The sequence below is a fragment of the Phodopus roborovskii genome, unplaced genomic scaffold (assembly GCF_943737965.1).
Source record: "Phodopus roborovskii unplaced genomic scaffold, PHOROB, whole genome shotgun sequence".
Classification (NCBI taxonomy): Eukaryota; Metazoa; Chordata; class Mammalia; order Rodentia; family Cricetidae; genus Phodopus; species Phodopus roborovskii.
Window position 1 is genome coordinate 34,917,337 of NW_026126416.1, and position 16,408 is coordinate 34,933,744.

The window sequence follows — 16,408 nt, forward strand, 5'->3', positions numbered from 1 at the left end:
AAGGGCTGTGAGTTTTGAAGCAGGAGATAGGAAGCAAGAGGCTGCCAAGGCAGAGTGCAAGTCAAAGCAAACACATTTAAAATGCTCTTTGGGGCCCACCTGAGCCTGTAATATGTTGGAAATGAGAGTGAATGAATGGGCAGAACTGCCTATTCCTCATCCCTGCCAGCCACAAACAGAACCAACAATAGGGTTCCAAATAAATAAAATGCCCACTGCCCAGACTAGATCCAATGACATCACTCCAGTCACGGGGAATATGCTAACTAGAGAGATGCTGCACGGTCACAGGCCAGACTGATTTTTAAAAATCTCTTAAAGCCTCCACATTGCTTAGGTTACACAGTAAGTGATGAACATTCTGTCTAGTGTGCAGGATCCTTTGGCTTTGAACATCCTGGGGCTTTTTGACAAATTATAGGGCTTTGTTATTTGTTTATTTATTTTTCATTTAGAGCTTTTGCTCACAGGACTTTTGAAGGGAAGTGACCTGACTTCACTTGTACACGCAGCCAAAACTCCTGTACCACCCAAACTCCACAGCATGGAAAGCCTTGAATCATTGCTGAGTCCCATTGTGTCAACAACCCAGTCTATGTTGAGTTGTCTTAGTTACTTTTCTAGCTGTGACGAAGCACCATGACCAAGGCAACTTGTAAAAGAAAGAATTTATTTGGGCTTATGGGTTCCCGAGGAATAATAGTCCATCACCTCAGGGCATTGTGACAGCAGGTGGCAGATACAGCATCAGGACCAGCTGAGAGCTCACATCTCAAACCCAAAGCAAGAAGCAGAGAGAGTGAACTGGGAATGGCACATGGCTTGGAAACTTCAAAATCCACCTTCGGAGACTACTTCCTCTATCAAGGCCACACCCCCTAAATTACCCAAACATACCACTGCCTAGGGACCAAATATTCAAATACATAAGCCTATGGGAACATTTTCATTCAAACTATTGTATGGGCGAACCTGGGTACTGTCCCCACACTTGGGAGGCCTAAGAAGGAAGAATGTTGAGTTTGAGGCCAACTTAGGCTATACAATGAATGCTAGGCCAGCATGGGCTATAGGTGAGACCCTGTCACAGACAAAGAAACAAACAATAACAATTAGTTGCATAAGATATTCTTTGCTGACTGTATGACTGTATGTAGTTATGGGTAAAATTCTAAGTGTTTTCTAAGTTTTGTCTTTGTTCATTTGTTAAATGCCAAATGTGGTACCTATGTTTTGAGGTATTGTTGATTCCTTGGGACCCCTCCAGGCAATGACTTACCTTTGGGAGATGGAGCAGGATAGTGGTGCCACCTAGTGGTCATCCTGGGATGTCTAGACAGTATTGTCATTTGAAACCGGTAGCCGTGGTGAATTGCCAGTGCTGCGGGGACTTCCTGAAGAATGCCCCTGTGAAGTAACTGGTGACAATAATGAGCATGCTTTTGTCCTTGCTGTTTGGTCACCAAAATTCTCTTGTTTCAAACTTATTTGAAGTTAGTTTCAAACATTCCTTCTCCCCTAATATTTTAAGCTAATTATGTCAATCAAAATTTTGAAAACCATAGCTGAGTCATATTTTACCATTTTATCAACATGTTCTCACATGTACTATTCAGAAGTATGCAGAGTGTCTGTGGGCTATTCCAGATCCTAATCAAACCTGGATGATGGCCAGTTCCAGTGAACTCCCATCAAAGCCTGTTCTTTCGGGAACAATCTCTCTTTTGTAGACTAGCATACAAGAAAAGATCAATGAAAATCTGTGTTTTTTAAAAAATGTGTTTTTAGTTGAGTTGTCTTCCCCAAACACCCAGCACATCAGGAAGGCCACAGCAGCCCACTATATTAATCTCTCTCTCTCTCTCTCTCTTTCTCTCTTAAATCCTTAAAGCACTGGTAATCTAAAACTATAACAGGTATTGAAGTTTTTCAAAGCAAACTATTTGCGATAGAGATCTAGAATACAAGGAACATTCCCACAGGGCATGGCAGATTGTCTGCTTAGTAACAAGAAGTCTTTGGAGGTTCCTTTCCATCAAAGGCATAGTCCCCCACCCCCACCCCTGAATATTTTTTAGAAAAGAACTTTTGCTGAATGTCTAAGTTAGGGTTTCTATTGCAGTAGAGGGACACCATGATCATGGTAGACCTTATAAAGAAAAATGTTTAATTGGAGCTGGCTTACAATTCAGAGGCTTAGTGCATCATCCAAGGTGGTAAGCTCAGCAGTGTGTAGATGGACATGGTGATGGAGAAGCAGCCTACATCCAGATCCTCAGGCAGAAGGAGGAGAGAGAGAGAGAGTCATTGGGCCTGGCTTGAGCCTCTAAAACCAAAGCCCACCCAACAAGGCCATACCTCTAATAATTTCACACCCTATGCATCCATGGGGAACATTTTCATCCAAATCTAAAACCAAAGCCCACCCAACAAGGCCATACCTCTAATAATTTCACACCCTATGCATCCATGGGGAACATTTTCATCCAAACCACCATATTGACATATATAATAATTTCTTCAGAAAGATTATTCATGACTAGTATTGTGGTATTTTGTGGGTATCCTCTTGGGAAATATTTCCATGAAAAACCATAACATGGGATATATATTACTAACATTTTATTACACATGATAACTTTTTTTGTCATGGAAATTCTCCAAGGAGGAGTGAAATGAACTATTACAGTGACCTAAGGAGGTCTCTCCAGAACATGTTGAGTTGAACTATTATAGAGACCTTAGGAGGTCTCTCCAGAACACATTGACTTGAACTATTATAGAGGCTTTAGGATGTCTCTCCAGAACATGTTGACTTGAATTAAGTCTCTCCTGTAGATGACTCTGAATTTGTAGACAGCCCTGATGCCACCCAGTTATTCGATTTTATAGCTGCCCAAACTTACTGGACAGTGGCTGCTGAGAAGAGCCAAACCAAATTAAACCACCAAAAATAACAAACCAAACCACCAAACCAACCAAACCAAATCAAATCAAACTAATCAAACAACCAAGTCTTACCACCACCCAAACCAAACCAAACTAAACCACCAAACCTACCAAAAAAAAAAATTCAAAAACCAAACTTAAGAAACCAAACCAAATCAAGCCATGGGGTTGAAGGTAAATGCTTGGGACTGTGCATGTTGGGTTTCCTCATATGTGAGCAGTTTTCACCCTTGTTATGGTAGGGTACCCACAGCTAGGGACACAGTGAGGAGGACAGGGAAACACTACTTTATTAAGAAATGAAGGTGACTGGCTAGGGAGCTTGTAGAAGAGCAAAGCATGTAGGCTGAGACAATTTGGAAAAAAATAAATGGGAACTAAATCTGGATTTTAGCATTCCAAAGTGCAAGTTGATTTTAAGCTAGTTTTTCTCATTTGATTTTCCATGAAGGAGAACAAATAGTTCATGATGATTCCTGGTATGTGTAAGTGTGTGCACCGTTCCTTGACCTTTCAGTCAGGGACTGTTTGGGGTTTGTATCTGTGCACAAGTATAAGGTGACAACCTTACAGGTTAAGGTTCTGTTTTCTAACCTTTCAGTTTTTAAAAATTTTATTTAATTTATTTTGAGATGCGATCTCAGTCTATAACACTGGCTACCTTGGAACTTTGTATGTAGATAAGGCTGATCTCAAACTTACAGAGATCTTCCTGCCTCTGCCCTCTGAGTGCTGGGATTAAAGATGGATACTACCATGGCTGGCTTTATTTTTATTTTTAACTCTGCGTGTGTGTGTGTGTGTGTGTGTGTGTGTGTGTGTGTGTGTGTGTGTGTACGTGCCTGTGGAGGGAAGAAGACAGCTTTGGATCTTTTGGAGCTGAGGTAATATGAGACTGTGGGATGCTGGTGTGGGTGCTGGAACCAAACTCACGTCTTCTGCAGGAGCAGTAAGTTTCCCAGCACAGCTTTCTGCAGCAAAGAGCCACAGACTACTTGAGCAACGCCTTAGTAGAAGTCAAGACACATTGGAGCTTTTCATTCCCAGTTGGTGTTAAGAACAAATGTATGGGTTTTATATCTCTAGTTGCCTTTTTTTTTTTCCTTCAAAGTAAAATATGTAGGTGTTAGTGTTCAGCAAGCCACATTTTTTTTTTAAATGAAAACAGTTGGAACAAAATATGTTTTATAGGCATATATACATGTCAGGTCATAATGATTTCAGTGTGCATGTGTAAAAATGCTAATATTTAAGATATTAGGATCTGTAAAGAAAATAAATCATGGAAAGTAAATGACAATAAATCATCTCTGTACAGGAAACGGTGGTTGAAAACTCATCCGGCAATGATGTTGAGAACATTTTATTCCAGTTTCTATATCACTTGCATGTTTTCTGACTTTCAGAAACTCAGACTTTGTCCTAACAGTTATTAATTTTGGTACTTGAACCGGGTCTCCAACTTTCAACCTATTTGTGTTTAGAGATGTGAGAAGTGCTTTCCTTCTGGACTGTCCTGGAGAACTGTCTCAGAGTGTGGTGCTGATGCCCAAGCCAGAGGATGCTTTCTTCTCAACCACTCATTTCTGCAGCCCCCTCCCCCACTACTGCCACCCCCAGCTGTCAGCAAGTCAGGAGAAAGACATTGATCCTCTAGCTGACACAGACAGCTACAAGGCCTTTAGCCTGTGTGTATAGGACTGTGCACCTGGGATTTTCTTTTCTTTACTTCTTTAGTTACCTTAGTTTTTTTTTTTTTTTTCATTTGACTGCCTTCCATGTCATACTTATTGTTACAAGCTACTTTAAGTCCATGTTGGAAATGGAGTTTTAAAAAATAAGATTTGTTGTATTTCTTCAAGAAGTTCACACTTTTCATAATTCACAATTGTACATGTACTCTTCAATGACAAAATTGTAAGCCTGGAAATTTCTGATTGCTATTATGATGTACTTTAAATCTGTAGGGGCTGGAGAGACAGTTCCACAGTTACCAGCATGCACTGCTCTTCTGGGGGAACCAGTTTGATTTCCAGCACCTGTATCAGCTGATTCACAACCAGGAGATCTTTTCTAACCTCTGAGGGCACTCACACACACACGTGCACATACACACAGACACACCTCTATGCACATAATTTTACAAAAAAAAATCTTCATTCATGACCTTCTCAAATGATAAAGGTAATGGATGGGTAAAAAGTGCAAAGACCATAAAAATGTAAAACACAGGAATGAAGGTCTTCCCCAGTTCTTTTTTTTTTTTTTTTTTTGAAAACCAAAAAAACTACCATGAATCCCTAAACCCAAAAACCTGTTTAGTGTTATGTGGCATGACTTCAAGTTCACCACACTGAACTTCTAGTGCACATCTGTGCCTGTGCGTGTGTGTGTGTGCCTGTGTGTGTGTTGAGTGTTGGTATTCATTTTTCTGACAATATTGCACATTAAATCTGAAGCTTGCCAGCTGGCTAGACTGGCTGGTCAGTTACCCTCAGGGATCACCCTGTCCCTCTCCCTCTGATGTTACAGAATTATGCTACCTTGCCTGGCTTTCTGGGTGCTGGAGATCTAAGCTTAGGTCCTCATGCCTACATGGCTGGCACTTGCCCTATTCAGCCACTACCCCGGCCCCATTGTTTCATTTCCCCCTGGAAATCTCAACAGTGTGGCTTTGTGCTTTCTGTGCTGTGGGCAGGATGGCTGGTCAGTTCTCAGTGTTCTTGGAAAGCTTTGGAAGGAGGGGTCTGCTGGCTTTATACAACAGATTAGTCCAGCACCAGGGCTATAACAGTGGGGCTCACAGCCCTTGTGGTATCAGTTTGGATAGACTTTTGTCCTGGTACTGAGCCTAAATAATTATGGGACAAACTGGACAGTCTCTCCCCCTCCCATGTGTAGGATATATAGGAGATCCAGGGCTGTCTGGAGTTACATTAACGAGGATTGGGTCTCTTTGTACCCTGATGTCAGTCTGTGTACCACGATATGATACAAGATGGTTGCTGGAGCTCTGAGTATGTGAATCATTTTTCAAGCCAGGGATGAAGTCGTAACTGAGAAGTTGCATTAGTATGTGTATTCATATCCTATCTAGAAGAAGGGTATGCTGGGGAATGTGTCTTTTAGCTAAGTGGCTGTATACGCAACTAAAACCTGATATGATGTCAAAAGAGAGCACCATTGGGGGCCAACTTGCACCATGTCCCAGGCACAGGAAGTATTCTGATGGGGCTCTCCTTAACAACGCCCTCATCAAGGCACTCGGCAAACTTGTTGCTGCTTCATCTTGTGCTAATTCATCAGAACACTGACCAATGGATGTTTATGAAATTTTGCACAAAGATCTACCTTTTATCCTAAAATCAATCTTTGAAGTTCTTTAAGACCCCCCTGGGGTCTGGAATTTGGGGCCCTAGTCTTTCAGTTCCCCCAGACCTCTCACCACTCATCTGGAGAGGTGTGCTTTATTCACGGAATGAGTCGAGCACTGTGAAAATGTGTTCACAATTTATAACACCTCAGGTGACTGCCGTATGGATTGCAGTGACTGTAAATGCCCATAGAACTGCTGAAGATTCAGACCTGAAAAGGCTGAAGGCATAGTATCTTCTAGATGGTAGTAGCTTTGGAACCAGTGGGAAATCATGTAGCCTTGGAAGTGCATTTGCCAACGTTGCTTGTGACGGGCATAGCTGGCTCCTTCTTGATGGGAGAGGTCATTCTGTATGTTTCTCATACTGGTTAATAATAAAGCACTGTTGGCCAATAGGAAAGGAAGATAGGAGGGACTAGGAGACAAGGAGGAAATAGGAAGTAGTAAGGAGGAGTCAAGATGGAGAGTCTGAAGAAAGCAGTATGCTGCCGGCTCCCCGGTAAGAGAAATACATAGATCATCAGAAATGGGTTAATAATTAAGGCAGAGCTAGCCGATAAGAAACAAGTAACAGGGCCAACAGCATTGTATCAAATACAGAGTCTCTGTGCATTATTTGGGGCTGGTGCGGCAGCAGGACAAGACCAGCGGCGGCAGGCGGAAAAACCGTACTCCTTACAGATGGCGCCCACGTGGCCAGTAAGAACTTCCACTTAAAATTTAACAAAAGGTTAAAGATGGGTTTTAGAAACAAAAGAACAGAGATAAGCAAGGTTTCTTGGTAGCAGCATTTTTCTCAGTTGGACTCTGACTTGCTAGAGACACGCAGATTGTGCGGCTCCTTTAAGGGAAGATTCCTGACTCAGCTTAAGCGGCAAAAAAACCGCACAGCTTTTAAATAACTCTGCTAACAATTTATTGTTGTGTATGAGAGATGGCAATGGCAGTGACCACATCTCCAAGCCGGCAGCATGCTTTCTGGGTGGCAGCGCAGACCAAGGCGGTGAGCACAGCTTTCCGTGCTGGCCGGTAAAAGTACCCGCCACCATCTTTGGTAAACTGCGGCAGAAACAAAGACTTTCATCTTAACAATGTTGTTGTTTAACAGATAAAGACTCATGGCCAGAAAAAGATAAAGATTTACAGTAGAGACAGATTCACATTAAGAAAAGGTGCTAAAAGTTTACAGTGTGTTTAAAAAAAAAATACATAGGCTTGGGAGAGAAAAATAAAATGGTTTTAAATAGACAAAGAGGAACTGGGTGTTGTAGCACACGCCTTTAATCCCAGCACTCAGGAGACAGAGGCAAGCAGATCTCTGTGATTTGCAAAGTAAACCTGGTATGCAGAGCAAATTCCAGGACAGATAAGAGTTACACAGTGAAACCCTATGTCAAAAAATAAAAAATAAAAGAAACGGAGTAATAATAAAGCCACGTAAAGATGAAAAGCTCAGAGAGAATCTGGTTACTGTATGCTATTGTGTTGTCTCTACATTGTTTGACTGCTGAGAAAATAACAACTGATAAAGGAAATGCTGCTGCATTAATTCAATTTATATATTTTAAAAATGCTTTGACTCCAACATTTAAGTTCAAGGACAAGTTACTGGGGAAAAGGATTTCTATTTTTGTTTCCACAGAAAATGAAAAGCTGTGGATTCCTTCCAGACTAATGTGGTTTGATCAAGCCAGACCCCCTGAAACAGAGTTGCTGGTGATACAATGTTCAAAACAGCTTGAACAAGGCAGCCTTGCAGACTACTGCCATCTTCTCAGGATCCCCCATAACAGCGCCCCCTATCAGCAGGAAGTAGTTTGGAAAGAACGACGCCCAAATTCCCAAATATTGTTTATAAATGTTTGTTTTCATTTAAATGGACTTGGTTATAAATGGTTAATGATCACAGCCAGTTCTTTTTAAAGGTAAAAAGGGGATTATGGTATAGATATGAATACTTTGTTTTGGAATGGATTTTCATTTATTGATACAATTTAAGGTCAATTTTGTGATGTATATATTTCTCCTTTTGTTTAGGTATTGTGTTTATAGAGTTCATTCAGAAACATATTGTATAATGTAGTACAGATTATAGATAATTACCTATGATAGTCAAAGCTTAGAGTTAAGTTAGTTAGGTTTTCAAGATACACAGAGATGTATTTGAGATAAATAGGCATTCTTCAAACCTTTCAAAGACCTACAGAATATGGCATTTAAAGTGGTTTAGGGTTTTCGTGACAGTGAGACATAATTGCTCTTGGCAATACTACCTGCACCAGAAAGGAAGATGGACATCGAAGAAATGCATTATGAAGTTTGCTTCCAATATGGCAAGACTAGCCATTTGGACAAGATACTGCTCTTGTCTGGACTGTTTGACTTTATGCTATATAAACTGGACATGCAGGACCCACAGAAAAGTGACTGCTGATTCAAGATGGACATTGCTACAGAGTTCCTGCTTCATGGAAGAGTCTGCGAGACAGTATGCAGGACACAGAGAAAAGTGACTGATAAACTGCCAATACAAGAAGACAGTTTAAAGTTTCCTGTGTTGCTGAAGAGTCTGCTAGACACACTATGGCCTATGGGCTGAAGATGGAAGATTACAAAAGAACCTTGGGTGACCAGGCAGTGAGTTGTCTCTGTCATTTCTAGAGTTTATATACTATCCTTCTGTGGTCTTTGAAGGAGTTGAAGACAGATAGTAATGGTTATAGTTTTCATTAGTTAGGATTAAAGATAAGTTACTTAGACTTTAGACACACAAAGATAGAATAGATGATGAAATATTTTCTTCAAATCTTGCTAAATGTTAATGGACTAAATAGTGTTAACTGTGATTCTTATTTGATAACTGTTATGTGATATATTTTGCTATGTTAAGGTTAAAACCCTTCTTTTTATTTAGACAGAAAAGAGGAGATGATGGGAGAGGTCATTCTGTATGTTTCTCATACTGGTTAATAATAAAGCACTGTTGGCCAATAGGAAAGGAAGATAGGAGGGACTAGGAGACAAGGAGGAAATAGGAAGTAGGAAGGAGGAGTCAAGATGGAGAGTCTGAAGAAAGCAGTATGCCGCCGGCTCCCCGGTAAGAGAAATATGTAGATCAGCGGAAATGGGTTAATAATTTAGGCAGAGCTAGCCGATAAGAAACAAGTACCTGGCCAACAGTATAATATCAAATACAGAGTCTCTGTGTGTTATTTGGGGCTGGCGCAGTGGCAGGACAAGACCAGGTGGCGGCAGGCGGAAAAAACTGTACTCCTTACACCTTCTCCTTCAGGCTGGTGTTTCTTAGCAGTAGATAGTCATTGAAATAGTGAATGTGGGCGCTCCCACAGGCACCTGCATCATCCTGGCACACGGGGGCAGCCTCTTGCTTGATCAGTGGTCAGGTCTTCTCACATTTGGCAGAATCAAGTTAGATTATAACGTAAGTTAGAATCCACTGTGACCAGAGTCTGGGTGGTGGTGGCGACCTGGCCTCTTTCCCATGTCATTTCCCAGGATCAGAAATGTTGTTTGGAGTTTATCCAGATATGGCTAATTTCTTTCTTTCAAGATTTTTTTCTATTTGTCTACCCATTTATTGTGTGTGAGTGTGTGTGTGTGTGTGTGTGTGTGTGTGTGTGTGTGTGTGTGTGTGTGTACATGTGTACCACTGTTGGAGGACAGCGGACAGCTTGTGAGAGTCAGTCCTCTTCCTATACTTTGTGGGTCTTAGGGACTCAACTCGGGTCCTCATGCTTGGTGGCAAGTGCCTTTACCCTCTAAGTGACCTCATTAATCCATATCTGATTTTTAAAGCTGGGTTGAGGTATTCAGGGTTCCTGGTGGCCTAACATGTAGTCTTTGGGAACATGTTGACTACTACAATAGCGACCTTGAACTATTCTCTTCGTGAAAACATTAATGAAGATTTAGCTGCTTTTAATTCACAAAAAGAAAAGTTGACCCTGGGTAACTTAGTGAATTTGGCCAAGGATGGACGTGTTAATGTGGACAGTTGAACATCCAGACAAGCTCAGCCTTGCTTGTGAATTCTCTTTTGAGAATGATTGGGATGTTTACTATATTTAAAAATACTATAAAATGATACATACAGAATTACACCAGCTAAAATCCCACATAATTTTTCAACCATTTAATTTCAGCAGCTTCATGGCTGCAGGAAGGCAGACTGGGCCAGGTGATTTCAGATGCTCCCCTGCATCCAGGGACTGTTTCCAGGGAGGACCCAGGAATTCTGATGAAGCTATTGACTTTAACATAAAAGAGTGATGGGATAAATCAACACCAGAGAAGAAAAATGCTGAACTCAGATGAGAATTGGATGGGAGAATTTCATTTTCACACAGTAAAACTTAGGAATGGTTATATTTTCTGATTTGTATTACTTTAAAATGACTTAAGAATAGTTTTGCAATGTGTCCCTTAGTATTATAAATATGAATGAGTGCTGCACTGTTTCAAACAGGCCACCCCTCTTCCCCCCCAACCCCCAGTATTTACCTTTCCGATGGGATACTTGGATTTTGTGTCTATTTTTAAATACTGTGCTCATTTTGGTGGAGTTGTTCTTGTGGATTTAAACCACATTTGCATATTTTCCTCCCCCATGAGAGTCTCATTTCAGACTTAAAAGACTATCAGAAGCTTTATTTTTTTGTAGTTGTTGGATAGTTTACAGTTAGAACACACAAGCAAAAGCATTTACATCTATCAGCCATATTCATCTGTTTTTATTCATTGAGTATAATTTTTGTAAGTTTTTAAATATGATGACTGCTAGGTTATCTTTATTAGTAAATGTGTTAACTCTTGCTTTTACATTTTCATGTAAGTACTGTGTATCTGTGGATACAAACATTACCCACATATTATCTACATGATAGAGCAATCTACATGTACATATGTGTGCACAATATATAATAAGCCAATAATTATTCTTTGTGAACACGCTTTTAATGTCCATCTAACCCTTTGGCACACTGTGTGGTGTTTCACATTTCCCATTTTTATGTCATTGAATGTTTAGGTTTTATACTGTCAAAAATTATTTTAGGGGCTAGAGAGATGGCTCAGTGATTAAATGTTACTCTTACAGAGGACCCGAGTGTGGTTCCCAGCACCCATATCAGGCAGCTCACAACTTCCTATAATTCCAGATGCAGGGGAGCCTGTGTGTGTGTGTGTGTGTGTGTGTGTGTGTGAGAGAGAGAGAGAGAGAGAGAGAGAGAGAGAGAGAGAGAGAGAGAAAGAGAGAGAGAGAGAGAGAGAGATTGAATGTGTTTGGCTCCTATAAACTCACAGGGAGTGGCATTGTTAGCAGGTGTGGTCTTGTTGGAGGACACTGGATGACACACGCCTTTAATCTAGACCTTGAGGCTGGAGGGCACACCTTTAATCTGGGCTACACCTTCTTTTGGAAGTATGTCACAGTGAGGGCGGGCTTTGAGGCCTTTTGCCCAAGCTTCACTCAGTGTGACAGTTATTTGACTTCCTGTTACCTCTGAGTCAAGATGTAGGACACTTGGCTCTTTCTCTAACACCATGCCTGCCTGCATGCTGCCATGCTCTTTGCTGTGATGGATTGAACCTGAACTGTAAGCAAGCCACTACAATTAAAGAGTTATAAGAGTTGCTGTGGTTATGGTGTCTCGTCACAGCAATATTAAACTTAACTAAGGCAGTGTGTGTGTGTTTCAGGACACTCACTACAGGATCAGTCTTCTTTATAACATTGCCAGCATATGCATGTGGCTTTGGAATGTGCATGTGTGCTCTTCTGTGATTTGCTGTTTCTGAAGTGCTAAGGATCAGGCCCTTAAACTCTTTCTTTAATCCCCACCCTTGAGCCCAGGATGGGAGATTTCTAATTACTTAATATATCTAGTGATATAGATTGTGGTACTGGGATTAAACCCAGAGCCTCACACATACTAGGCAAACATTCCACCATTGAGCTGAACTCCCGCCCCTCTATGCGTTCTTTTGAAGTGAGTACATCATCAAGCATATCTTAGGAAATAAAAACATTTTCATTTTGGTTATTGCATATCATGAACCAATGGGTTTTAGTGTCCCATTATATGTCATTCAGTCACACTTGGCTTCTTTCTCATTTCCATAGTTTGAAACTTTTCTTGTGTTCATATGTGTCTTAATTTCTGTCACTGACAAATGGAGCACAGTTGTGACATTTGGGTCGGTAGAAGGATGCAGACCTTTATTGTGTAAAGCAGTCTTATTGATTTTTATTTCTTTTTCTTTGTGGTGTGTGTGTGTGTATGTGTCTGTGTGTGTCTGTGTGTGTATGGATGTGAGAGTGTGAGTTGGTACACTTTTCCCTGTGCATGCACAAGTTAGAGGAGGATGCTGGGTGTCTTTCTCTATGGCTCTTTGCCTTATTCCCTTGGCAAATATCTATCTCCCTAGCTCACCCACTTCTCTTTTTCAAAGGCTAGAAGGCAGTTATTTGATGTGCATTCTTTATAAATGTGTGTCAGCCATGAAGGACTGGGACTTAACCACCTAAAGCAGTGAACTTGCATGGTAATGCTTTTCTAATCAACCTATGGATTCTCTAGCTTGACTGCCTTAATAGGGTAGAAGTGTCAGCTGTTATAGGGTATAGGACAGCACGTTGATTGGCTGTGTCTAACTACTACAGCGTGTTAAATACCTGACAGGCTAAAGCAGTGCTTCATCACAGGAAGCTCTGGAGTGTTTTGGAGGTGAAGCCCACACTCTTATTTTTGTCTGAAGATTGAACTATATCCCCACATCCAGGGTACACACTCCTTGGGAATAGTTATTCTATTCACTGCTCAGTAGGTTTCCAGAGTGTGAAGGCTGCCAAACTCCCCAGGCTTCTAATTTAGTAACTAAAGCGCTTCCTTTGCTATGTTTAAAAGTGATCTTTGAGCAAATGTGTGACTGTCCCCACTCAGAGATGGTCACAGATGGGCATTGTACTGGCTGTGGCAAGATAGATTATGTGGGTATCTTCCAGAATGTGCCTTCTCAGGACACTAGTCCTAGTATTTGTCTTGTCCCCTAAGCTGTGTCTCAAGGCTGTGTTTATGGCTGAGTGTGTAAATTTGAAGTCAATGAGCAGGCAAACTGTCCTAATGAATACACAAGGAGAGGTGGTCTAAGGTCCACTATTAGTCACTGTTAGTTTTACCCATTTCTATTTCCTTTGATCATAATGAGTCATGTAGTTTTAGTATCAAGTAAAGTAAGAGAAGCGGATCATATATCATGTCACAGAAACTACAGAGGTTTATGCTGTTCAGTTTTAGTTGGGCAGGGGCTTTAGTTTGATAACAATCAAATTTTGATAGGTGATCTAATGTGATCCTTTATTTTTTTATTTAAGTTTATATTTGGCTAAAGAATACCTTTATGTTATTAATCTCCTGAGACTTGGTTTATGGTCTGTATTATGTTGAAACCATCTGTCTGTTTGTCTATTAATCATCTATCCTCTCATTTACTTACCTACCTCTCATCTATCTATCTATCTATCTATCTATCTATCTATCTATCTATCTATCTACCTGTTTTTGGCAGTCCTGGGGATTGAACCTAGAGCTTCATGCATGTCAGGCAAATACTCTTACTACTAAGCTACAGTGCCAACCCTGTACCTGTGTGTTTGCTTATAGCAGTAATGCATTATCATTAAGGGATGTACAATAACCCATGGTGGGCATGAAACTGGATTTGTTTTAATTTATTGAATATTGTTGCTATGATCTATATGAATGTATCTTCTGTACTACATTTATAAAACTGTCCCTAGTTTCTACCTTTGATGGATTTGGTGGGTAACAATTCATATTATTAACTCTTGTAACACAGCCTTCCAAGAACTTGGACTGGTTTGTATTCTTATTGACAATGCTTAGGAGTTCTTGCTCACCTGTGTTCTGGCATTACCAGATTTTAAATTTTTGCTAACTATATGTGGGTTTTTAATGAACTTAATTTGCATTTCTTTTGTCACTGAGGAAGTTAATTTGTTTACATATAAATCTTCTCTTTCGAAATGACCACTCAACAAAGAGAAGAAAAAGAGCCTGTATGAAAAACAAATACAACCTCAAATGTTGTGACAGACTTTGATGATCCCCCATGGGAGGCCTTATCCTCCCTGGGAAGTGGATAGGTGAATAGGATGGGGGTTGATGGGAGGAAGGGAGGGAGAGGGAGCTGGGATTGGTATGTAAAATAAGATTGTTTTTAATTTAAATAAAAAAATTAAAAGCAAAACCAAAAGTAAAAACTATTTTTAATTAAAAGAAAATGCCCACTCATATTTTATGCTCAGTTTTCTTTGGTTACGTTTCCTTCTTACTTTAGGAACTCTTTACATGTATGTTTCATTTTTACTTACATATATGTTAACATGTGAGAAGATATCTGCAGAGGGCAGAAGAGAGCATTGGATTCCCTGGAGTGAATCAGAGCCAGCTGTGAGCTGCCCAGCATGGGTGCTGAGTACTAACTAACTCAGGTCCTCAGAGTGAGCAGTATGGCCCTATCTTTTTATACTTTTGGTACCGATCATTTGGTGTTGGTGTGGAGAAGAGGAATCCTCCTCACTTTGTAACTTATATCTTTACTTTTGTTAGAATGTCTTTGGATTATCAGATGTCCCTTTAAAAGTCAGGCTCATTGGTATTTTACTTTCATTTTAAAAAATTGCAAATAAATAAAAACATGGTGTGTAGGCAAGTGGAACTGAGTTGTGGAAGAGGATGTGAAGCTCCTTTTCCAGTTCTAATTCTGTCATTCATTTTTTTTTTGTTGTTGTTGTTTTTGTTTTTGGTGGTGGATAAATGCATTAAATATACTTGATACTGAAAATGTAAAATTGAAAGTGCAATGCCCCAGCTTCTGTTCCAAGTGCCTATTCTCACTGTATAGAAGTTCATTGAGTTCTATAGACTTTAAGTCTGGTTGATTGTAGTATTTTATGTTATAATAAGCACTTTTGTTCCTTTTTGAAGTTTTCTCTATTAAGGCCAGAAATAATTTCTCAAGACATATTTATCTTTTAAGTCCTCGATCCATCTGAAATTAGTTTTTCTGTGGTGTGAACCAAATCTCAGTTTTTAGTGTTTTTGCAGAAGCCCACCCCACCTGTCAAAGATTAAAGTGACATGTGTGGCAGCTTACTCTGGTGTGCTTTGTTCCGATTGGCTCATCTCATCTTCCTGTCTACTTGCTCACAGCCCCTTTCACTTGGAAGCTCTATCACTTGGAAGAGTCTTGGCCATGCTTCCTTGTGAATTTTCAGATCAGCTTCTCATATTCTCAGATCAGCCTTCTTGAGAATTGTGTTGACTTTTACACCATGTTAGAGAATGTGCCATCTCTAACTGGTTGGGCTTTCCTAATCATAGATCAGATAGCCCTCTCAAGCTATTGACAATCTCTCATGGCTTGAGAAAAATTCTCATGCATATCTTTAAACACATTTATCTCCTGTTATTTGACAGTTTTGGTGCTTTAATAGATCATGTCTCTTAGTGCGTTTGTGATCTAATCCTCCACTGCTGGTGTGCAGGTGAGTGGCCTGTGCAAATTCATCTAGCTGTTGTGTCGAGCTCTTCTTTATAAAGTGTTAACATAGATTTAAGGAAAACGTATGCATACGTATCTGTCAATTTTCTTCCAGTTCCTTTTGACTTTTTGGGGGTACTAGTTAGGAACAGTACAGAGGGGAAGTGGTGATAAAAGACTTTTCATGGTTTCTTTTTAATTTTTGCATTCCATGTTTTTAATGTTTGTCTACTAAGTGTCATACTATATATAGTTTCAGAAACTTAAAGTAAGGTGGGGAATAGTTTCTCTCCGCTCCAATTTACTGAGAGTTTAAATCAAGTGCTTTCCTGAATCTGATGTGGTATTCTTTTTCCTTTAAATTTCTAGTGGGAATGTGTCTGGGATATAGCTCAGTTGGTAGAGTGCTTGCCTAGCATGCATGAGGTTCTGGGTTTGATCCCCAGTGTTGCATAAATTGGATATGGTAGCAAAAGCCTGTAATTCTAGCATTCAGGG

At 40.2% G+C, this 16,408-nt stretch overlaps 1 protein-coding gene and 1 non-coding gene across 2 annotated transcripts in view; both read left to right on the top strand.

Annotated features, from left to right (window-relative positions):
• Fsip1 (fibrous sheath interacting protein 1) overlaps positions 1-16,408 on the top strand; it is a 116,959-nt gene that overhangs the window by 50,933 nt on the left and 49,618 nt on the right. The window lies entirely within an intron of this gene.
• Positions 16,292-16,364, top strand: Trnaa-agc (transfer RNA alanine (anticodon AGC)). Its single transcript has one exon. It is a non-coding gene; the product is annotated as a tRNA-Ala (tRNA).